General features: G+C 37.4%; 1 pseudogene; it reads left to right on the forward strand.

Moving 5' to 3' along the window:
* Positions 1–6,714: 6,714 nt before the first annotated feature.
* Positions 6,715–26,404, forward strand: part of LOC107672598 (acetyl-CoA carboxylase 2-like) — a 29,619-nt pseudogene continuing 9,929 nt past the window's right edge.

Consider the following 26,404-nt stretch of genomic DNA (forward strand, 5'->3'; position numbering starts at 1 on the left):
TCATGCGACGACGCAGCAACATGGACGAATAAAGAGTGACAAAACAAACTTTCAAAGAACCATAAGGTATTCAAAATAAAACACACATAGCCTATATGCAGGAGAAACCCAAAAGTGGTGAGTTAATTTGTGTATAGATGTGCTGTGTAAGTAGGAGTGACGAGGTACAACAAAATCTTCACGTGGTTGTGTTGACAAATAACAGTATTTAAGTTTTTATTTATTTATGTGATAAAAAATTTTAGGATTAGGATAAAGACAATCATAATTGTTTATATTGACATGCAGAGCCATGAGAAGCGAAATTATGAATCCTACTATGGTCAATGCTTACATTTTTGAATATTAAATAGGTTACGTAATTTTCGCCTAGTAGTAAGCATAGACAACGTAACAATTTTTTAATTTGAGGAAAGATACAAAGCAAAAGCAGCATGGCCTAATTAATATTGATAAGCTAAGCCAAGCCTCAGTGGGAATGCAAAGCAACAACAACGTGACCTAATTATTATCATAAAAATCCTTCGCCATAGGATTATTTATGAGTCGGATAGTCGTAAATTAGTTACGAGAACAGTTTGACAGTACCAGCGAACACCTATCAACGTGTACATTAAAATGTAGGCATACACGTAGCCTGTTCGTTTTTGTAGAAACTGAGTGTATTTGAATATATTTTATTCGGTTTTAGTGGCCGAGTCTGTGGAAAACACCTGTGTCCTTGAATTTAGGTTCAAAGAGTGTTTTATTTTAGGCTACTTGTGCCCAGGGGCGCAATTATGGTCTGACAGTTGGTGGGGGTCCAAAACTGAGTGTAGGGAAATAGTCCGTTTTAGTACCATTTTAATATGCAATGGATTATCAAAATTCAGATAACACAGAGAACATAATATTTTCAGAAAATTATTATCGTTAACATTATTTAAGGAAAACGAATAAAGTTACTGTTTAATGTTGAAAACCAACCATCGAACAATAAATAAAATTAGCAGCACTATGCACTTTTTGTTTGCATAAACATTAAAATATTAATATTAAAAACGGTGGCCTGATTTTAAACAATCAAAAAATCTTGGTTTGGTGACTTACTAGATTTGACAAAAAAATAAAAATAATAAAAATAAATAATACATAAAATAAACCTTACATTTCAGTTTTTAACCCATTTTAAGAGAAGGATCAAAATCAAAAATTAAATTTACATTTAGTAATTTAGCAGACGCTTTTATCCAAAGCTACTTACAAATGAGGACAATAGAAGCAATCAAACTCAACAAGAGAGCAAAGATATGCAAGTGCTATAACCAGCAGAATTTATCTCAAGTTTTACTACATATTTATAAATTAATCCTAATTAAAGATGAAGTTATTCAGTCAAGAGCAAATTTGATCAGAGTGATCTTTCTTTTTCACAGAGAGCAAGCTGCTTTCACTTTCAGACCAAATGCACGGTTCTGACACATCAGATTTTCTCAGTTTACGTTCATTTAAAACTTTTATTTTTTTTACTTCGTTAAGACTGTGCTTATGAGGACACTCGCCAAAATGGTCAGTTTGACTTAATTTTATGTGTATTTGGCCGTTTAAGCACGAAAAGAAAAGTGATCTCAGTTCTGTAATGGTGCGCTGTCAGAGACGCGGCTCCCTGTGTGCGTGCTTTGGGTGTGTGCACACACAAAACAGCGCTCAAGTACCGAATTTAGTTCTCTTTCGCAATTTATTGCGCTTGGACGGTTTAAAATCTTTTGAATGCTTAAATTGGCAAAACTTAAAAACGCATGCATATGATAAACTTTCGTGACGAGTCAAAAATAAAGCATTAATTTGAAGGGGGAAATTTTCAAAAAGTGGGGGGACATGGAATTGCGCCACTGGTTGTGCCATAAGATCGGTCCCAGATATTAAAATACACTCGGGCCAGTTCCGGCTCCATCTGCCGCACTCGAGCCGGATGCCTGTGTACTCTGCCTGATTCCGGCCCGAATCAATCGGGCCAGATGCGGCAGCCGTTAACTTGCCGACACTAGCGCATCCAAGCCGGAATCGTCCCGTCGCCAATGTGCACAGCGTGCCAGACGTGGCCCGGTTTCATTTTTAATAGTGTTCACTAATCATTCGTTTAAAAATTGATACGCAGCCAAAATGTTTAATTTTAATTATATAGATTATAATACATAAATGACATCAAATAATACATAAATAAAAAATAACACGACTTAAATCTATAAACGTCTCATTATGATGAATGCAATTTTATAAAGAACTCACTTGATCTAGTTCGCTGTAAGTAAATTTATTTACACAATTTACAAAACTATGCAATACAGCAGAGGAAAAAAACAGAAGTTGTTATACAAAACGTGTATATAAAACATCACATGTTGCAAAATTGCCCTTGCATTTACTCATACTTGGATTGTAACATTTAATATGTATAACCATTAAACACTCAGGTAACTCTTTACAATAAGGTTTCATTTGTTAACATTTGTTACCTATCTAACATGAACAATGGCAAATACTTCTAAAGCATAGCCTATATTAACCTTAGTTAATGTTAATTTCAACATTTACTAATAGTAACAAAGATTAATACATATTGATTGTAACAAATGTATTGCTCATCGTTAGTTAAAGTTAATTCCAACATTTGCTGATGTTAACTAATGGTACCTTATTGTAAAGTGTTACCAAAACTTAAAGTGTTTTGAAAAACTTGAAAGTTTTGAACTTAAACACATTTTGTACTTTAATTTAATTATCTAATGATTTACAAGTTACAACTATTACCATGGATCATTTTTAAGCCATCTGGAGCTGCAGGGGAACTATGCTCGGCTGTTATTTGTAGACTTTAGCTCAGCGTTTAACACCATCCTCCCCAACATGCTAGTGTCAAAACTGTCAGATCTGGGAATATCTCACTCCGTTTGTCTTTGGATCAAAGACTTCCTTACTGATCGCTCACAGAGGGTAAGAGTAGCCTCTCGCACTTCCTCAGCTCTCAGCCTCAGCACCGGCACTCCTCAGGGCTGTGTGCTGAGCCCTCTACTGTACACCCTCTACACACATGATTGCACCCCTGTCCATGCCAGTAACACTATAATTAAGTTTGCTGATGATACCACCGTGGTGGGGCTCATCTCTGGGTGGGACGAGTCCGCCTACCGGGATGAGGTGGAGCAGTTGTCTGTGTGGTGTACAAAAAACAACTTGATCTTGAACACCACCAAGACCAAGGAGCTGATAATAGACTTCAAAAGGAAGAAAACAGACGTTCAGCCTCTTTTCATCAGTGGCGATTGTGTGGAGAGGGTCTTGGATTTCCGGTTTCTGGGCATTCACATAGAGGACAATCTGATCTGGAGTGTCAACACCATTACTGTCATCAAGAAGGCACAGCAGAGACTACATTTCCTGAGAATACTCAGGAATTACCAGCTCACACAAAACCTGTTGGTGTCCTTTTACCGTTGCTCTGTGGAAAGCATTCTGACATACTGCATTTGTGTGTGGTGTTCTAGCTGCACTGCTGCTGAAAGGAAGGCTCTCCAGAGGATCATCACCACAGCCCAGAAGGTAATCGGTTGTCCCCTCCCCTCTATGGAAGAGTTACACAGTTCCCGCTGCCTCTTGAAAGCTCAAAAAATTCTCAAGGATTCATCTCACCCAGGACATTCTCTTTTTTAATTGCTACCTTCGGGCAGACGGTACAGGGTTCTAAAAACCCGAACAAACAGATTAAGGAATAGTTTTTATGCTAAAGCTATTTCTTTTTTAAATACTGCAAAAAATTTTAATTAACCATCATGTGTGTTGAAGACATGAAGTGTCCATCTCTGTTGATTGTAAGATTAATAGTTTACATGCCAAGCCATATCTGTTTTAAATACTGCAATAACTTAACTGATCATTATGTGCAACATTGAATGAGTCGTGCAGCTCTGTTGAATGTGAGATAAAACAGTTCACATGCTTAAACTATCTGGTTTTGAATACTGCAATAACTTAACTGAACATTTTGTGTACTGTTGAACTGAATGTGAGACGTCTTTTGTATGTAATGTTGTGTAATAGATCCTGTCATCTGTGTACTATTTATTAGATTATTGATTAATTCAATAATCCCTATGCACCCAAAGGATTGCATTCAATTTCGTTGTACCTGTACAATGACAATAAAGTAATTAATTCATAAGTAAAAAAATGACTACTGTTCCTTGGTTGTTGCTCATTTTCAAATCTCCCAGGATTTATGGCCTTTGTGGTGTAACATGTCTTTCCACATCTTAATCCGGCGATGTTCTTTGTTTGGGAGCTTTCATTTCTGCACCTGTAAAGAGCAAATAATGAACAAGTATCTATTACTAAAGGTCTAACTGAATGCACCAAACTGAATGAAAGTAAATGTGTATATATATATATATATATATTGTATCAAAGCACATGTTGTTTGTATTTACTTATTATTATTTACCCATTTAATTCTAGCACATTAAGTGGCTGTGTCCAGTATGATTGATATTTAAAGTGTGTATCATCCTAATTAAAGAGATAGTTTACCCAAAAGTGAAAATCATTTACTTCATGTCGTCTACACGTGACAAACCTGTTGGTTTTGATTACCAGAATTCTTCAAAATATCTTCTTTTGAGTTCTGCAGAAAAACAAAAGTCAGGGGTTTGAAAAAAACTATGCACCCAAAGGATTGCATTCAATTTCGTTGTACCTGTACAATGACAATAAAGTAATTAATTCATAAGTAAAAAAATGACTACTGTTCCTTGGTTGTTGCTCATTTTCAAATCTCCCAGGATTTATGGCCTTTGTGGTGTAACATGTCTTTCCACATCTTAATCCGGCGATGTTCTTTGTTTGGGAGCTTTCATTTCTGCACCTGTAAAGAGCAAATAATATACAAGTAGGCCTATCTATTACTAAAGGTCTAACTTAATGCGGCAAGGTGAACAACATTAAATGTTATAGCAATGTACCTGTTGTTTGACAGACTATTTAAAGCACTAATTGCAATGATAGAACAGTAAGTGGCTGTGCCCATATATTTATTTAGTGTGTAATAGTGTGTTAGCATGCTAATTAAAGGGAGAGTTCACCCAAAAATGAAAATCTTTTACTCCCCTTCATGTTGTCCATACCTGACAAACTTGTTGGTTTTGAGCATTCTTCAAAGTATCTTCTTTTGAGTTCTGCAGAAAAGCAAATGACAGAGGTTTGGAAAAACGTATGTAGCCTAAATGATGACAGAATTCTGGGTTAACTACACTTCCAGCATTAAATTAATAGAAACACTTTTCACTAGTCATCACTGTGCAGAAAAATAACAGTGAACACTGCAATAAAATGCTTAAAAAATACACATTCAGCAGATCCAAAGCTTGCTGTTGTCAGGAGGTATCTTCAGTTAAGATTCCCCCCAGTTACTGCAGAAAATAATATGGTGTAATGGTCATGCTGACATTTACTTGGATTTACCAGCTTTCTCATTGGCTCTAACTGCTCCTTGCTAATCTAGTCAGTCAGATAAGTATAATAAAGTTGATGTCTTGGACTCCAAGCACTGTTCGGTGTTCACAGGTGTCTGAGGATCAACATATGCCATTTCTTCAGCGATGATAACACTTCTCTTGATTACTACAAAACAGAAATATATTTAAAAAATGTGGCACACTAAGAGAAATCATCAGTTATGCCTGTGCGTCTCTACATGCTGAGTGAAGAAGCAACCAAAGTAGCAACTAAAGTGATTAACTGTGATACTGTGTTTGTGTTGTAGTCAGTTAACGTGTTTTGGCAGAGGTGAGCATCTGTACATATAAAGTCTGCTTACATTTAGCAGCTGTAAAAGCAGGACAGATCTGACAGATCTCAGACATACTGATGCATTCTCGTCATAAAAATCACTGAAACTACAAACAAACCTTTCTCCTTGTTTTGTTTGCATCCAAGCCACACAAACATGGTGGACATCGACCACGCTGCGCGAGTGAAGGTGAAACAAATCAGCTAAGAGCGCAATGAAGGCAAGCACGTTTAAAATACGCACAAGCAAGTGTATAAAAGAATGACCTGCTGCGTTACATAAATAGATTTGCTATTGTTATAAATATTAGAGAGTGTTCTGTTCATAAAGCGCTTTTAATATTGTTTTATTATTTAAGTTTTATCGCAGATATTTTGTTTTTGGCAAATTTATGACATTAAATGTGTAGTTAACATTATAAGATACTGTCAGGGTATTAAGTCAATTTTAAAATAATCATGTTAATTATATTGCTATATTATACCGTCTATGACTGAACCAAGCCGAGTCATTGGCAGAAGTGACCCGGACTTTACAGCCAGATCCGGACAAGTTAAGTTGAACAGGAATCGGCCCAGTGCTTTACAGCCGTAAAAAAAAAAAACATGCTCCAGAGCGAGCTGCGAGCCACATTGGGCCTGGATAATACCTGCCGATGACGATTCTGAGCCGCAGGTGCCATGGGGGGCCGATTATCTGGGTTGTGACCTTTGTGTCCGGTTACACATCACACATGTTCTGACCTTTGATGTTAGTTGTTACTATATTAATAGGTTGTTTGTGAGAACTACCATTCCCTCCCCCTCATTTCTTACCATTTTGGCTGAACTTTCCCCTAGATCCCACACACACTCACACACAGAGGGTCCACTCTGTTAAATGGCACTGCTGTGGCTGTCTGCTGGCCAGTTGTAAAAATAATTGAGTAGGCTACTATGTGTATGCATTACCAGAGAAGGTCTGGACACTGACTGACTGACTGCTTCAAAGGTTTGAGCTAAACTTGTTTTGACAATCCTATCAATTTTTAAAAAGCTAAATGCTTTTTATAATACTTTTTCTTAATTCGTTGAGAATTTCTTACTGAACATGTTAATTATTAACTGTCGGATTTGCATGTGATCCCGTTTTTTTTAATTATTTTTTTAATGTTTGTGATTCAGGTTACATTCCTGATTGTGTGTGTAGGCATGAAGTGTTTGAAACGTTTGCTGTGTGCCAAGGAAATATTTATTTTTCATCTAATAACATTTTTTTTTCATCTAATAATTGCCTATTATTTCAGCTTTAAATTAACAAAAAGGATTTTTAATAATTTCTTTTTAGTTAACAATAACAGTACTGCTCTGAATTTTGTTTCCTTAGGCTAATAGAACTGTCAAAACATGTTGACTTTCTCTGCATTAATGAAAATTTTGCATGGCCATGAGAAACATGTTTCTCTGAAACTTCCCAAAGCTGACTCATAGAAATTGGTTATTTAAGCTATATATCTTATTTAGAAATTCAGTATAACCTATGAATGAATGATTCACCCTATAGCTTTTAATATCTGACAAGAGAAGCAAATGCACATTTCGCAATGTTTTGGTTGCATCATAATATTGCACACTGATGCCATGTTTGTACACTTTTGATAACCTAATTGTGGCATGATTTTTCTTTATCTTTACAGTTGAACACTTACAAAACTCAAGACAAAAATAAAAGGAGCCATCATCTCATCTTACAAGAAGGCATATGTGAAACCCTCAAGATTTGTATATATGCAACCACTGTCAGCTCTTACTCATTTGAATGCATCATCAAGGTCCACGGGGTGAGAGAGATGCCATCGCAAACACCCACCACAGACTGTTCAGGGGAAAACTCTCCTCCAATGGACTCAGAATCAGCAAGCACCTCAACAGGAAATTAGAAAATTTCCCTATCAACTACTAGTGATCCCATTGACCAGTCAGAATGCACAGAAGAAGCTGTTTCCAACACTTTTCCCATGGAAACCAGTGAGTCAGGTAGGCCCAAATTTGGTTCCAATGTTCAGGCTAAAGAGAGACTTAAGTTTATTCTGTGAGCTTCTGAGGATAATTCCTCCGATGATGAGACTTTGGTTATGGGCCAGACTGCCAAACCTCAACCCAACAGCACAGAGACACCTAATGCACTACCAAACACGTCATCAGAAGTGCTGCCACTCCCGAATCCATCAGCATGTTTGAGGTGAGCATCCTTAGAGATCTTGTATTGTTGTTTATGTGTTTGCATGAGGTTTTAAGCTTCAAATGTGCTGTTGACATAACATTAAGATTTTAAAGCTGGTGACATAGAAACATACCAAAATTAACAATCTGAATAGAAATGTGTTTGCATCTAAATGTATTTGCAGTATACCATTAATTGATAGCCTAATTATATGGAATCATTTTATGAAATATTTGCATTTTTAAAATGTACTTTGTCACAATGCAGAATTATTTAAATAAACTAATGAAAGCAAAAGAGTGAAAAAACTTACATGGCAACTACTCGCAGTACATTTTAATCTTTACATTTCTTTTAAAAATCTGTTATTTTCATAAACTCAAATATGAGCTACATCGGATCTTGAATGCAGTGTGAAATTAAAGGGGTCATTTGATGTTGCTAAAAATTATGTTGTGTATTTGGTGTAATGCAATGTGTTTATGCGGTTTAAGGTTAAAAAAACACATTATTTTCCACATAATGTACATTATTGTTGCTCCTCTATGCCCCGCCTTTCTGAAACTCGTCGATTTTTACAAAGCTCATCGGTCTGAAAAGCGAGGTGTGCTCTGATTGGCCAGCTATCCAACTACAGCGAGAATGAAAGTTACGGCTTCTTTCTTTGCGTGAACATTTGGGCAGTGTTATGCAAATCTTCCCACACAGTGACGTAGACATGTGGGGGCGTGTTTAAACGAGGCGTTTTAGGAGGGCGTGGACAAGTCTTAACTTTTATAAATAATATCTCTTTAGGTTTGAGACTTTAGTCTTTGCAACTTTATGGATCTTATCTATGCACGAACAGCTTGTAACACTCCAAAGAGAAAGAAAAATTTGAAATGGCATCATATGACCACTTTAGTGCAAATAGACTAGTTCAGATTTTCTCTCTTGGGCCTTAATGTGACCCACTTTCTTGTTGTAATAGTTAACTTTGCTGTCTAGTCTTGAGATTTGCTCTTACTACCAGTAGAGGATGCTGTAAACCACATGAAAGAGTCCAAAGGTAAACAGGACAGAGTTGTGGACCTGAAATACAGCCATATGGTCATTCTCAGTGATCACATGACCTGTTAAAGTGACATGCCGCACATTTCTGTACTATTAATGGAAGCAATGCTCCATTATGTCGACTTTCAAAGACATTCTCGTTGCGTTTCAGTGTAAAAAACATTAGTTTTCTTTAAGATTCTTTAAGATTGTATCCAGAGACAAAATACCCTAGAAATATATTTAAATGTTGGGTCGAGATGTTTTGATGAGGTCCCCGGCCCTTCATGTGTAACCCGTGGGACGTTGTTGTCTTCAACAAGTCACCTACTTGACATAGGCTCAGTTGGGTGACTCAGAACCAATGGATAGAGGTTGATAATCCAGAGCAGGACACACTCATTTTGTTTTCCCCGCAATGGTAGTGAAACTTTACAGGCCAAAAGTTAAGGTAATTCTTTTGGTGACATTTGTCTACACAGATCTTTTCTTGATTTGTTGAGACGGATCTGCCTTTCGTTATAGTGATCATACTGTGAACAATCACCTGTTAATATGTTCAGCAGTTTGGCAAACTGCAATCTACAAATGAAAACTCTTCTCAAGTATGCATTCAACATGGCTAGATTTGCACTTTATTTGCACAAATGTTTGCACAGATTGTGGGTAATAAACCTTCAGAAACTTGTTGTAATTTAACAGGTATTTTGCAAGGAAGTTTACTCTTTTGCATTTATTTCTCTGGAGAGAAACCAAAAAACATCCTTACCATGCATGTTTTTCTTAAACGTGGTGATGAAGTGAGGTCCTCGTTGACATGGGGGAGGGGACATGAGAGGGCAAAAGAGGAAAAGGGAGGGAACATAAAATGTGTTAGATGTTTTTTTTTCCATCTCCTGCATTATCATCTGATACTTCGCCATGGACAGTGAAGGAGGGCAAGCACTCAACTGGTTTCAGTGCCTCAAGAGGTTGGTACCAGACCAAACATGCATTTTGTTCATTCTGTCCTCTAGAACCTCCAATTTGTAAGTGTACACTATGTTCTTGACAAGGGTAGTACACTGGAAGTATAAAAGGTGTGGTTTCTGTTGTTGTTCCTAGCAGTGTAGCATAACACAGCAGCTCATGAGTTTATCTTAAAGGGGTCATATGATGCTGCTAAAAAGAACAGTATTTTGTGTATTTGGTGTAATGAAATGTGTTTATGCGGTTTAAGGGCACACTAGTGTTAGAATAGAGTTTTTGGAATGCTTGCTGGATTTCGCTGAAATGCACAACCCAATACAGACTGTTCAAACTGTGGATGAAGGGTTACGTAATGTAACCTGATGTTAGCATGTGTCTCTGAGTTCATATACAGGTGCATCTCAATAAATTAGAATGTCGTGGAAAAGTTCATTTATTTCAGTAATTCAACTCAAAGAAATAAATGAACTTTTCCACGACATTCTAATTTATTGAGATGCACCTGTACTTGTAAAAGCTCAGAAAGTGGATAACATATGAGATCTGGAGCGATAATGGCAATGTTTGAAAGGTTCTCCCAATGCTACATGCAGTTCTTCAAATAACAGTAAAAACAAATGCAACTGCTCATCGTTTGTGGACAGTTTAGATGCTGGATAATTGAAATCAGACATGAAGTCTGAGAATGTAGCATAACTGTCAAAAGGATTTTCAGACAAGGATAATAAAATCTTTAGGTTTTTTGTAAATGCACACTCATGAGGAGTGCATTAGTTATGAATTATTTAAAATCTAAAAAGATTGTGTATCAGCCGATATTAGAGATTTTTTTTTTTTAATCAGTATGTCAGTATTGGATATTTATTTGGTCATGCTCAGATCCCCTATTTTTATATTTAGATTACATTTGCCACCATTTAACACTCACTTAAAGCACTCACTCACTTAATTAAATCTTAGTAAATGACTATATATTTTTCTGTTTTCATAGTATACATATGCTATGATGCTTAAATTTGAAAGTATTTAAAATCATTGACTTGAGATTTTAGTGTTTTATTTTTTATTTATTTAGACAAAATAGTATAGAATTTTAATCATCATGATATTGGCCAATATTAGTAATTGTGATATTGGTCTTATTGATATTATGTTAATATTAATATTGATATTGTGTTAATTGAATGCTAATATTGACACATCTCTGTATGCTTCAAAAGGTAACATGTCTTGCATTTAGTAATGAGTGATATTTTTTCAAGTGACGCTGTCACCTTGGCATATAGTAAGCAGTATTGTAAGCTGCATGTCATTTGTTTGTCTTCTGCATTCCACCTTTTACTGTACATTCATTGCATTACATTGACATTTGCATGAAGACATGGGTCTGTGACTTAAAGTGTAAAGTCAGCTGTAGTTCTACAGTTCAGGGGTTAGTTAAGGGTCAGTCAGTAGTACTGTCTGTAGCCTTTATGATAACACATTAAGCTGTGATTGGCTGATTTGCTTGTGGGAGCATTTATATTATAGCACACTTGGACAGAGGTGGAGAGTACAGATGCCAGATCAGTAGAGGAAAAACTTTTCACACGGACGGATCAAGTTGACTTCTAGAAGTCGTGCTGATTTGATGGATTCTTACCTCGTATGTTTGTTTTTGTAATGTTTGATGACTGAATATGCTTATATTGGCTAAAATGGTGCTTTGTTGATGTTTCTCATCAAGGCTTACATAAAACTTTTCTGTTACAGCAAGTAGTTCGTTATTGGAGCCATAACCAGCTTACTTTTTAAAATTCATTGTAAATGTTCAAATAATTAAAATTATATTTTTTGTCTGTAGGCCTAGCATGTCAGGCCCCCACCTGCTGAAAAGGGGCAAAGAATACAGGAAGATGGACGTGCACAGAGATTTCACTGTTGCCTCCCCAGCTGAGTTTGTCACTCGCTTTGCCTTTGAGTGTGTTTCACATACAGGAACTGTAAAAAAGATTTTAATATATGTTTGCTCATGTAATCTCTCTCATCTCTCTCATATTATGTGCTGATTGCTAACATAATAATATAAAAATAATTATTTTATTTTATATTTTATTTTTTTATCATTTAATTTGATCTTGTTTTAATTTATTTCATAAATAATTGGTTCTGGACATTCATTTTCAATTCTGATTTATTTTAGAAATTGTCTAAATTTCACTGTGTTTTTCTCCAGAATACATTAAAATAGCTGATCACTATGTGCCAGTCCCTGGGGGCCCGAATAACAACGACTATGCCAATGTTGAGATGATTGTGGATATAGCCAAAAGGATTCCAGTGCAGGTACGGCATCTCCAATATCTGTCTTATAGATGTGTATTTTCCATCATTACTAATAATGGGCTTCTCTTCTTATAAGGCCATTTGGGCTGGATGGGGTCATGCTTCTGAGAACCCCAAACTACCAGAGCTTCTCCATAAATCAGGGATATATTTCCTAGGTATTTCATCTCATTATATATAACCTGTTTAGACAGCTTAGCCTTGTTAGTTGAGGTCAGAGAGGGTTGATGGAGTTGTCTTTTTCAGGACCTTCCAGTAAAGCCATGTGGGCATTAGGAGACAAGGTGGCATCTTCCATTGTAGCTCAGAGCGCAGACATCCCCACCCTGCCCTGGAGCGGAACCAGTGAGAGATCCTGTTCATGACATGAGCTGTTGCTTAGGTCATTGAGATGTCTTCATCCCTCTTTGTCTTTTTTTAGGTCTGAGGGTTGAATGGACAGAAGAAGATCAGTGTTCCACCTGAACTTTTTGTGCAGGGCTGTGTTAAAGATGTGGACGAGGGCCTAGTGGTGAGTTTTCACTACACAATCGGTTACGGAATACAGACTGTAACTTAGGTGTTACAGTTTTGATATCCTTAATCCTGCTAATTTTGTGTTTTCTTGTGGCTAGAGTGCAGAAAAGATTGGCTACCCTGTGGTAATCAAAGCATCAGAGGGAGGTGGAGGGAAAGGCATCAGAAAAGTGGACAGTTCCGAAGACTTTCCTAGCTTTTTCAGACAGGTACACAGTGCTTAACTTTGATATGACTTCATTATTTTGTGTAGTTACAGTTTCGGATTCATTACACAGTACTACGGTGTGTTTGTTCTTCGCTACAGGTGCAGGCTGAGGTGCCAGGCTCACCCATTTTCATCATGCAGCTAGCTGAACATGCGCGTCACCTGGAGGTGCAGATCCTGGCTGACCAGTACGGTAACGCTATCTCTCTGTTCGGCAGAGACTGTTCCATCCAGCGCCGCCACCAAAAGATCATAGAAGAAGCTCCTGCTACCATTGTCTCCACCACCACTTTTGAGCAAATGGAGCGGGTGAGACACAAATCTATGAATATATTCTGGCCATGTTGCCTTTGGTCGTTCATAAGCTCTTGAATTGGGCTGTAAAGTTCACACCATAGGCTTAGTAACTATTAGTTGGTTTGTAACTAACTCTGTACTTTATTTGGTTGCACCATTTGTTCTTAAGGCAGAATGTAGCTAATAGGTAGTAGGTTCTCTGTAAAGTAATGTGCAGTTGCATAATTTGACATTTACCATCAATGATCCAAGGGCAGCCTTCAAATTTGTGAGCAGACGTATACTTGCAGATAACATTCAGATACTGTAATTGAAATGAATGAGCAATAAATAAATACTGATACAAAAAAACCCATAAAAAAATTAATGTATTGATTTTTATTGATTTTATTTGACATGCACAGCATGGAGTGATGCACACCAAGGTGCGCTATTTAGATCAGGTTCGTGAGGAACAGTTTTAATGACAGTTCATGATATATTTGTGCATTTGATTATTTATTTGATTATTTCTCAGCCTTTGGTTTTGGGAACTATACCATAATGGTGTTAATATTGGCATGCACAATTTATTTTCTGCTCTGTGTGTCAGTATGCTGTGCGTCTGGCTAAAATGGTGGGCTATGTAAGTGCTGGTACAGTGGAGTATTTGTTCACCGAGGATGGAAGTTTCCACTTCCTGGAGCTGAATCCACGGCTACAGGTGGAACACCCCTGCACTGAGATGATTGCTGACGTTAACCTTCCTGCTGCACAGCTACAGGTAAAGCAAAGTACAGCTATTAGGAGGAAAAGGACTCAGAAGCATTGGGTGTATAAGAGAGTGACCGCTCCAGTAGTGCTGTTTTTTGTTTAATGAAGTTTTGAGATTCTCACTGCAAAGTAGCAGGACTCTTATTTCCTTAATATTTTTTTCCTTTTTTGTTATTGTTGTTGTTAATATATCTATAATTCTCAAATGCTGATAAACTTTTGGTACCTTCTCCATGTAGATAGCGATGGGAATCCCTCTTTACAGAATTAAGGATATCCGTGTCCTCTTTGGTGAAACTCCGTGGGGAGACACATCTATTAACTTTGAATCTCCAGAATGCATCCCCTGTCCAAGAGGACATGTCATAGCTGCATGCATCACCAGTGAGAACCCAGATGAAGTGAGCCGTTTTCAACATAAATAATAAGAAATGTTTTATAAGCAGCAAATCAACATAATAAAATTATTTCTGCTGCTGAAAATTGAGTTTTTGCCACCACAGGAATAAATTACATTCAAATTAGAAAGTTATTTTAAATTGTAATATTTCACAGTATTACTGTTCTCGCTATTTTCGATCAAATAAATGCATCCGTGGTGAGCTTAAGAGACTTTCTTTGAGACTTTGAGACTGATCCCAAACTTTCTTTGTATGCTCAATCATGCAAGTATCTTCCAAAATTGTCTGATAATGCAAAACTTGCTACATTGCTTGTCTAAATTAATTCATTAGTATCCTTTTAGTTACTCCTGCTTAATTACAGTATATTTTTAGATTTTTTAGTTTAAATCCAGTAGTCTTTGAAGGCTACTTTATCAGTTTATTGCTTGATTCATTTATTTGTCATTTTTGTTCTCACAAGGGCTTTAAACCAAGCACAGGCACAGTTCAGGAGCTGAACTTCCGTAGCAGTAAGAACGTGTGGGGTTACTTCAGTGTAGGAGGAACCGGAGGCCTTCATGAGTTTGCAGACTCTCAGTTTGGACATTGTTTCTCCTGGGGCGAGAACCGAGAAGAAGCCATCTCGTGAGTTCCTGGAGACTATCAATAGATGCTTGTGTCTTTTCTTTTTTGCTCCTTAGAAAAAAAATATATTAGATAGAGCTCTATTTTTATAGTAGATAAATTAATGAGGTCTTTCTTCCAATGGCCTGCAGGAACATGGTGGTAGCCATGAAGAAGCTGTCTATCAGAGGAGATTTCAGGACCACGGTGGAGTACCTCATTAAGCTACTGGAGACGGAGAGTTTTAGGAACAATGACATCGATACTGGCTGGCTGGATCACCTTATTGCAGAGAAAGTGCAGGTAAGACCCAAACCTGGGAAGAGAACTGTCCCAGATCAAGACTCTCTCTTTCCTCTATAGGAACTCTGTTCTACTTTCCTCTCATGTAAAATAATCTTTGAAGCCATTTAAAGTAAAGTGACATTTGTTTTATGTTTATTTAATGTTTCTTTTCGGTGGAAAGGCCAGACACCATGTTAGGTGTGGTATGCGGTGCTCTACAAGTTGCTGATGCGAGTTTTAGAGAGAGCATGTCTGACTTCCTGCATTCACTGGAGAGGTATTTCCACTACTCGGGCACTCCAGCATCTAAGGCATTGAAAACCCAAATAAACCAATATAATGTTACAGCATTCTGTGTTTTAATGCATTTCTGAAATTTCAGGGGTCAGGTGTTGCCTGCTGCTAGTCTTGTCAACACAGTCAGTGTTGATCTGATCTATGATGGAGTCAAATACTGCCTACAGGTAACAAAAAACACTGAAATCCCTTTGACCATCTTTTAATTTATGATTAGCCGACATGAATCTATTTGTTTGTGTCTGTGGTACAGGTGGCCCACCAGTTGCCCACCACGTATATTATCATAATGAATGATTCAGATATTGAAGTTGATGTCCATAGACTCAGTGATGGCGGTCTACTACTTTCCTATGGTGGCAGCAGCTACACAACCTACATGAAAGAGAAGATTGACAGGTTAGAGAAGAAGAGAAGAGGTTTTGTACTGGATACCAAAGTGTACTTTCTTGTGTATCAGCTGATGTTTATTTGGTCTTTTGTCATATGATGTATAGCTACCGCATCACAGTGGGCAACAAAACGTGTGTGTTTGAGAAGGAGCGAGACCCTACGGTGCTCTGGTCGCCCTCTGCTGGCAAGCTGTTGCAGTATGTAGTCGCTGACGGTTCTCATGTTCTGGCTACCCAGCCTTATGCTGAAATTGAGGTAAAGATGAGGCAAAGCGTTTTACATTTCTAGGTGGCAGTTTCTCTTTATAGAATGCACTTTTTCATATACTGTATATGACCATATGTGGCACTGACAGAGATGTTGGGAACAGTTTTAAATTACTTACTAGAGTGGTTTATTAATTTTGCTGTCTTTTTACAGGTTATGAAGATGGTGATGACCCTGCATGTCCAGCATTCCGGTTGCATTCACTTTTTAAAAAGATCAGAACAGTATTAGAGCCTGGGTGTGTAGTGGCCCGAATGGACCTGGATGACCCCAGCTGTATTCATCCAGTGATTCAGCTATAATTTCTGCTCCCAAGATGAAGCACATTCTGATTAGTACGGTTTAGTTAGAGTGTTGGGCAAATGTTGAAAATTTTGTAGTTCCATTTAGCTAGTTGGCCCAAAGATGTATTGGGACAGTTTGACTACACTTAAAAATGTACTGTATGAATGGGATTGCTGTATGTAACAAAATGTGGCAATTATTGTTCATTGTTATAATTAATAATTAGTTGTTAAGTGACAATCATTGCAAAGAAAAATAGCTCTAGCGTACTTTTCGAGCTATATACAATACTCTCTGAAATAAAGGTATAACAGCTGTCACTGTGGTGGTACCTTTTCAAAAGGTACATATTTGTACCTAAAGGGTCCATTTTGGTACCTTAAAGGTACATATTAGAACCTAATAGGTACAAAAGTGTACCTTTTGAAAAGGTACCGCCCCAGTGACAGCTGTTGTACCTTTATTTCGAAGAGTGAATATAAAATATACTGTTCAAAATGAAGAGTATTTTGACACCTTCTGGTTGTCAGATGTTCATTCAGTGGATAATGTTCATAATTAATGTAAAAGGTGAGCTATTCTTGTGAGGAACTGACTTACATCTTCCAAAAATCACATTGAAATCATCTGGTTAGAAGTAAAAAAGAAGTGATGTCAGTTCTGAGAAAAGATGTAGTATAATTTTGTTAGAAATCTATCGCATTCATGCATTTTCCAATGTAATTTGTGCATGTTTTAGTGTCCAAATACTTTTTGGGGCCACACTTTTTGCTTTATTACTGGTGTAATTTATAGACACACTGCCATCTGTGATGAGAAATATTAGTTCTTGGTCTACTGCCTCAGGTAAAGCCGAATACTATTTCATTGATACATCCTGTGCTCATTTAATTTATAATGCAACTGAATTTTTATTTTCAGGACCAGCTCTGTGGCCGGAACCCAATGCTTGCTGATGAGCTCATGGTCATTCTAAATGAGCTCACACAACTCAGTAAAATGGAAAACTCTAAAGTAGCACTTCGGGCCAGACAGGTATGAACATCAGGGGTTGTGATCTTTGAATTCTGCTGAACTCCAAAACTTATGTGTTAATGTTGACTTCTGTACTGTATATACAATATATAGGTCACTACTATTGAGCTGCACAAGTGTTTTTGACTTTGATAATGTGACACTGAAAACTGGAGTAATGGCTGCTGAAATTTCAGAAAATCGTAAACTACTATTTTAAATTGTAATATTTCACAATATTCCCGATTTTACCGTATTATGATTAAATAAATGCAGCCTTGGTGAGCCTTCTTTCAAAAACATTTTAAAAAATCTTACTGAAAAACTGGTAGTGTATACTGTGTAAATTATGCACATAGGATGACCTACAATATTTTCCAAAATGGTAGTGTATCCCTTCCATTTCCAGTATAGGAACATATATATTTTTTTACTATATGATTGGACCACCAAAAGTTACATTTTACACATAATTGAAAAACTATTTTTTGTGAAAATAGAACGTCACTCTCTAAATAAAACATGGAATGTTGTGTAGTCATGTGATAACAAAATAGCATACTTATTTGAAATGCTTATTGTTTAGAAAAAAGCTTATTATTTAGGGAAAAAATTGTAGGCAGCATTCAGTATATAGGGCACATTATGCACTAAGCAGTACTCTGACCATAACAACTCTCTATGTTTCTTCAGGTGTTGATCGCTTCTCATTTGCCCTCATATGAACTCAGACATAACCAGGTGGAATCCATCTTTTTATCAGCTATTGATATGTATGGGCATCAGTTCTGTCCCGAAAACCTCAAGGTAAAGCAGCAGCGATTCTTTTGTCTTTACCACTTTAACACTTTTATATATTTGATGATCTAAATCCTGCATTTGCAGAAACTCGTTCTGTCTGAAACCTCCATCTTCGACGTCTTGCCCAGTTTCTTCTACCACAACAACCGGGTGGTTTGCATGGCTGCCTTAGAGGTCAATAAAGCCTGACCTTTTCTTCCTAAATGTTAGTGGTATGCAGTCAGGACTTTCCAATGTATTGTGTGGGAAATCCTCAGGTATACGTACGGAGGGGATATATAGCATATGAGCTAAACAGTCTTCAGCATCATCAGCTTCAGGACGGAACATGTGCAGTGGATTTCCAGTTCATGTTACCATCATCCCACCCCAACAGCTATAGCAGCAACCACGTGTAGATTCTTTATATTCTGAATAGGGCTTACAAATACGATCCAGATACTGAAATGTCCAGTGTACTCCCATGACTTCAAAATACACACAGTGGGATTGTTGTGACAACTTTTTTATATAGAGAAGCTTTTTGGAATAATCTTTATGAATGGTAGATCATTGCTGTGGTGCTTAACAGACCACACTGTTTATGTAATAGAATAACAATACAATTTAACCTGAATATATAGTACAACTATTTTCTATTCTGGATGATTCTGTATGATCCTCTGTAACATTTATTCTCTTATTTTAACATTGTTTTTTCTGTGTATCTCTCCTCTGAAAGAAAGCCTTACGCCTCATTGTGCCAGTCCATGCCCAAATCCATGTAATACGCTCTTTTTATTAGCATCTCTTTAATGAAGTAATATATAACAGAGTGCAAGATTCTGTCTTACACTCCTAACTTCCCACTTTGGGCTAAAGCCTGGTTTGGGTTCCCCTTACTAAGCTATACTGGGCGATGGTATTGAGCACGGGAAAATAGACACTGAATCATTTACTTTCTTTGTATATATACAGTGGGTACGGAAAGTATTCAGACCCCCTTAAATTTTTCACACATGAAATTAAAATTGACCCTGTTTACTTTGCTAAACATTCCTGGTCTCATTTGTGAATGATTCATCAAACGACAAAAGTTTTGTCTTTTTGTTTTGTCGTCTTTCCTCAAAATGCCACAGAAATATGTCACATTATGGAAGTAAAATGGGTTGTGAACACCTTTTCATGTCGATTTTAAACATTAAAGCATCAAAATATAAAATAATCATCTTTATACAAATATTTACAGTTCTACAAAAATCTAAAATACAGTTTTTTTTTCAAGTCAAAGCAGACTGGTCAATCAAACTGAGTCACGTTAACTGGGGTGTTCTGTATACAATTTGCATATTAAGGATTGTAGCTTTCTCATAAAATGCAAAAAGTGATTCCCTTACAGTTACATTTGCTAATTATTTTTCAAGGACCTTTTTAAGCTAATGATAAATAATGATTAAAATCTATTTTGATATTTTTTTGTAGAGAAATATTCCTACTAAGATTGTTTTTAACATAATCATGATAGAAAGAGATCCAAAGTTAGAGGATGATGATCCCATGCTAACAACTCACCTGCTCTCATTTCAGAGGGAGCAGTCCTACTTTGAACAGGTAGAGTACAGCTCCTCCCTGCAAACAGTCAGCCTTGTGTGTACAGTAGCGCATAGTATGTCTGCAGCAATGCATGCTGGATGCATCTGTTTAATAACTTGAAGAAATGTAGCCCTAAAGGGTAGTCCTTTTATTTGGATTTAATGGCTCAGATAATTTTGTCAATTTATTGGGTAATTCTACAATCCTAAATCGGCCTTAAATGTGCTTCCAGTCAACACAGTCTGAAATTGTGGAATGCATTTACCAATCCATTCCTGATTACTGAGTATTTTGCATTTCAACTTGTGCTTTTTTCCATTCAGCACAAGCAGTGCAATTAGTTTAGCCCTTTTGTCCATAATTGGTACCCATAATTCCCTTCCTTTGACTGCTTGCACTCTCACTCACACACACACAAACACAAACTCACACACACACACCATCCTCTCCCCACTCAGATTGTCTGCTCCTGTGAATGATTCAGGAGAGTTTCAAACAATGCATCGTCAGGGCAGTGAGCTCTTCCTGGAGGGGGCACTGTCACCCCCCCTGTCAGAGGATGGGAGCCATGGTTGCCTTCCATAGTTTTGACCACTTCAAAAGGTGCCTTCACTTTTTTTTTTCTTATAAATACAGATTTTGATTAAATGGTTAACAAAATGGTTTTATTGTATTGTAGGTGTTTTGATGAAGTTATCTGCCACTTTGCGGATCTGCTCTGTGAGAGTTCTCTGTTCTCTGATGGCTGTTCCACCTTCTGTGATGGGGAGAGTTGTAAGGTCAGAGTTAGGAGAAGTAACAAACATTAATATCTCACTCAAAAAAAAATCATTATTTACTCAGCCTCATGTAATTTCAAACCCATATGATTTTCATTTTTCTATTAAACACAACATTAGTTAATGGTCTGTCTCTGTTTCAGAACATGAAGGAAAACCCCATACACATCATAAATGTGTCAATCAAACAAGCAGACACTGAAGATGATGATGCTTTAGTCAAAGCTTTCACTGTCTTTGCTCACTCTAAAGTAAGCATTTTAAAGTCTTGTCCTTTCAGCTGTGTGTGCTGCTTCATGACTTGACTCTCTTTGTGCCTAATTTCAGAAAACTCTGCTCTATGAGTATTTAGTTGCACAAAAGGTGAATGCTCAGATACACAAATGACTGCCATTGCCAAAATATATTGTCAATCAAAAAAGTTTAAAATGATAAATGCTAAAATAATAAATCTTCTCCGTCAGCGGGAGCTCCCGAAGTACTTCACGTTCAGGGCCAGAGATGAAGTAAGTGATGCATGTGTTGATTTGATCATTTAAAAATGTACATTATAGAGTAACAACTGAACATTGTCCTTCTTTTTCTCTTTAGTTTCATGAAGACAGAATCTACCGTAACCTGGAGCCTGCTGTGGCCTTCCAGCTTGAGCTGAATCGCATGCGTAACTTTGATCTGACGGCCGTTCCCTGCGCCCATCACAGGATGCAACTGTACTTGGGTGCTGCTCGTGTGGAGGAGGGTGCAGAGGTCACAGATTATCGCTTCTTTATCAGAGCTATCATTCGGCACTCTGACCTCATCACAAAGGTAACTGATGTTACTATTAGACAGTTTGAAATCCTGTATTGTATTTAATAGGAATGAAGCTGCAGTATATTTAAAACCTTTAAGAATACTTGTTAATTGTTACCATTCCACAATTTTATGCCAAGCAACTTGTTGTGCATTTTTCAGTCTTTTTTTCCTGTCAGTGTGAATAGTTGGGTCAAGTCTTGTGGTTACATTAGTCTAACTGGACACCATCATAAATGCACACTTGAATGACCCTTTGCATAAATCATAAAATAATTTACTATACTGCACAGAATTTTTACACAGACTTGTGCAACATTATTCTTGTTTATAGTACACTAGCATTGAAAAGTTTGGATTAAATTTGTAAGATTTAAAAAAAAAGTTTTTGAAAGTTTCATCAGCCATTATTCCAGTCTTGAGTGTCACACAATCCTAAAGAAACCATTCTGATATGCTGATTTGGTGCTGAAGAAACATTTATTATTATCGGCATTGTATTGATATATTTTTGTGAAAACTGTGATTCATTGTTCTTTGTTGAAAAATAAAAACAAAATGTAAAAGAACAGCATTTATTTGAATATAAATAATATTTTTGTAACGATGTAAAAGTCTTGATTGTCACTGTTGATGAATTTAATGCATTCTTGCGGAATAAAAGTATTAATTTCTTAAAAAAAAAAAAATCTTACTGATCCCAAACCTTTTAACGCTAGTATATATATTGATGTACAGTACATTATGTCTCAAATTGCTTCCAAGTTCCACTTGTTTCAGACTTGGCAATAGAAAGTAAGTGACAATAAAATGTTAATACTGCAAAGTTCTTATTTCATATAATAGCAAAATATGAAAATATGACATGTAGGTTGTTGATGGGTATTTGTAGGGTATTTTTATATATGGCTTATATTTTATAAAAAGCTTTTTAATTCTTTTCACTCTCTCTGTAGGAGGCCTCGTTTGAGTACCTGCAGAATGAGGGAGAGAGGCTGTTGCTGGAGGCGATGGATGAGCTTGAGGTGGCCTTCAGTAACATATCTACTCGTACTGACTGCAATCACATCTTCCTCAATGTTGTACCCACTGTTATTATGGACCCCTCAAAGGTTAGATTCAAAAACATGATTTTTTAAAAATGTATTAATCATAGCTACTGCAAGTGTTCCTGAGCTATATTGCTCAGCTACGTTCTGTCTTCTTTCCTGCAGATAGAAGAGTTCGTCCGCTCAATGGTGATGCGTTACGGTATTTGTTTGTGGAAGTTGCGCGTTCTCCAGGCTGAGCTGAAGATCAACATCCGCCTCACCACCAGTGGAGATGTCATTCCCATCCGCCTCTTTCTCACCAATGAGTCCGGCTACTATTTAGACATCAGCCTATACAAGGAGGTCACTGACCCCTCCACTGGACAGGTACAGCCTACATTTACCAGATTATGATTATACCAAATGACACATTTGCATAACACAAAGTAGTCAAGGAGGAGTAAATGTGTGATGGAATTACTTTTCCAATTTTCAATTACATATTTCAGAGATATCATAGACTGATATCTGACCCAGTTTTTTGAGAGTCACTGCACAAGTACAGAACATTAAAAGGTTAAGAGCAAAGTTGTACATCAGCTCAGACACAACAGCAGCTGCTAAATACATCTGTTTATGAATATGCTTTGTACTCAGTACCATTTCTTCAGCTGACAGTTTTCTTCCCACCAACATCAAAACTGTTTATTTTTTAGAGATTGCAAGACTGCTAAGCCACAACACAGGGTCATGAATGTGGTTATATGGCAGCTTGCACAAGCAATGGCTAATTCAAAGTCATATACAGTATGTGCTTTCATCTCTATTTTTGTCTGTGCTCTAAAGTGCATTTGCATTTCCTCTTGCCAACTGAACCTGATTCACTACTGACTGCTGCATTAGCTGGACCATCTTAAAAAATAGCAAAGAAGACACAATTTTTGATGCTTGAAGTTGTTGTCAGACTTTATTCCTGATCTGAAATATGTTATTTGGATATAATCTTGAGGGTTTCAGTATTTCCCCCGTTCAAGTAGATAGAAGCTGTACTGGCATTACTGTAAACCAATAATTTACCTAAACTGTATGTCCGCCAGGTGATACTTTGATTTTGAACAATTCTAGACAGACTAGCAGTCATATACTACAGATTTTAATTAAGTAGATTGCCTTATAAGTATTGCTTTTGTAACAGTTCAACAACCTTACTAACTCCAAAGCCACCCATTGTCCACAACAGTATCTGAAGATCCCATGACTTTTCCAGTTTTTCATAATTTATCGAATAAGGGTTAAGGATGAGGATATTTACTTACATGTATTCATGTTCTGCAGATAATGTTCCAGTCATATGGAGACAAACAAGGTCCACTGCACGGCATGCTAATCAACACACCATATGTCACAAAAGATTTACTGCAGGCCAAACGCTTCCAGGCTCAGACCTTGGCACTACATACGTCTATGACTTCCCTGAGATGTTCAGACAGGTGAGGTGATTCAGTTAAGATTAAACCTGTTCTCACTGTGATTGTGGCGGTCTTGTTTTTGGGATGTTTTGTTGGATTGACATTAGCCTTTTATCTTTTTTTTCTGTTGTCATGCTTTGTTTAAGCTTTGGGGACCAGGAGACAGCTACCCTAAAGATGTGTTGATGTGTAATGAACTGGTCCTGGATTCTCAGGGGAGACTTGTGCAGATGAACATGCTACCAGGAGACAATGAGGTGCATCAGTGAGTTCACAACATATTCCTTCAGGGATTTTATCTTAGGCAGAGTGTACACTCTGTCGCACAGTACTAATTCTCTATGGATCGTAGAGGAACACTGTTCATCAGTCAGACTTATGGAACTGGTTTACATTTCCATATTTACCATGTAAAGAAAAGATTGTAAATGTAACTAACTTTTCTCAACAAAGTAAATGGATTAGCTGTATGCAAGTCATTTGTTTGTTTGTCCTCCCTTTCCAGATTGGCATGGTGGCTTTCCGTATGAAAATGTGATCTGTAATGATATTACCCATATGATTGGATCATTTGGGCCCCAGGAGGATAAGCTTTTTTTCCGGGCTTCTGAGCTGGCCAGAGAAGAAGGGATTCCATGCATCTACATTGCAGCCAATAGTGGAGCTCGAATCGGCCTGGCGGAGGAGATCCGCCACATGTTTCAGGTGGCTTGGATCGACCCAGATGACCCTTATAAGGTGACTGAATGCTCCTAAAGGGTTAATGTGCAGTCAAATTGAGTTTTTCCAGTAGGAATATGCAAGATGGGCAGTTTTGTGTTAATTTTCCTGTAATATCGCTAATGTTGTTGCAATAATGTCTGAATGAATCTTTGGTTTTCATTTTACAAATCATGTTTGATGCATTTCTGCTTTGTTTTTCCAACTTTTGTTCAAGTCCATTATTCTGCTTTGCCCCTGCAGGGTTTTAAGTACCTATATCTGACGCCTCAGGACTACACTCGCATCAGTTCCTCTAATTCTGTCCACTGTCACCATGTAGAGGAGGGAGGCGAGTCCAGGTATGCCTACTGGTTTTAGCATGCACAGAAAGACCTATACCCAAACACCTCTCTTCAGCTCTTATGTGTTCAAATAATGTCTCAGGTACATCATCAGAGACATCATCGGGAAGGAAGACGGTCTTGGAGTGGAGAATCTGAGGGGTTCTGGCACCATAGCTGGAGAAACTTCACAGGCTTATAAGGAAATCATCACCATAAGCATGGTGAGACCTAACATCTACCAATAATCTCATCAGATATTTTACAGTGGGCCAAGAATGAAATGCCAATGTTTATTCTATATGCAATATATAATATTGTATTTATATTTTGGTCTTCTAGTAACCATTCTGTGTTCCTCTAGGTCATCACCATGTAGAGGAGGGAGGCGAGTCCAGGTATGCCTACTGGTTTTAACATGCACAGAAAGACCTATACCCAAACACCTCTCTCTTCAGCTCTTATGTGTTCAAATAATGTCTCAGGTACATCATCACAGACATCATCGGGAAGGAAGACGGTCTTGGAGTGGAGAATCTGAGGGGTTCTGGCACCATAGCTGGAGAAACTTCACAGGCTTATAAGGAAATCATCACCATAAGCATGGTGAGACCTAACATCTACCAATAATCTCATCAGATATTTTACAGTGGGCCAAGAATGAAATGCCAATGTTTATTCTATATGCAATATATAATATTGTATTTATATTTTGGTCTTCTAGTAACCATTCTGTGTTCCTCTAGGTCACATGTCGTGCTATAGGAATTGGTGCGTATCTGGTACGTCTAGGACAAAGAGTAATTCAAGTGGAAAACTCCCATATCATCCTGGCTGGGGCACTAAACAAGGTGTGGAATTTCACATCTGCAGTCACACCTTAAACTGTGACGTGTCATATTTATGTGGGCTGTGTTTCCTTTATTCTTGAGGATAGATGAATCCACTTTAAAGGTCCCATATTTTACACCTTTCTGGAGTTTTATTTTAGGTTTTGATGTCCTTAAGAATATATATTTGCAGTATAAGTACCAAAAACCATCTCAATATATTTTTACAGCTCCTTTCTCAGGAGCTCTGCTGAGAACAGGTCGATTTTGGCCTGTCTAATTAATATTCATGAGCCTCTCTTCTGATTGGCCTGTCGTGTTCTGAGTGACGCACGGCCAGGCCAACCACCGATAACTTGGGTCAGCCGATGACACAGCACTAGCTGGAGGCAGCAAAACAAAGGGGAAACTGGAGG

Source organism: Sinocyclocheilus anshuiensis, unplaced genomic scaffold, assembly GCF_001515605.1.
Source record: "Sinocyclocheilus anshuiensis isolate Anshui unplaced genomic scaffold, SAMN03320099.WGS_v1.1 scaffold100, whole genome shotgun sequence".
NCBI classification, from domain to species: Eukaryota; Metazoa; Chordata; class Actinopteri; order Cypriniformes; family Cyprinidae; genus Sinocyclocheilus; species Sinocyclocheilus anshuiensis.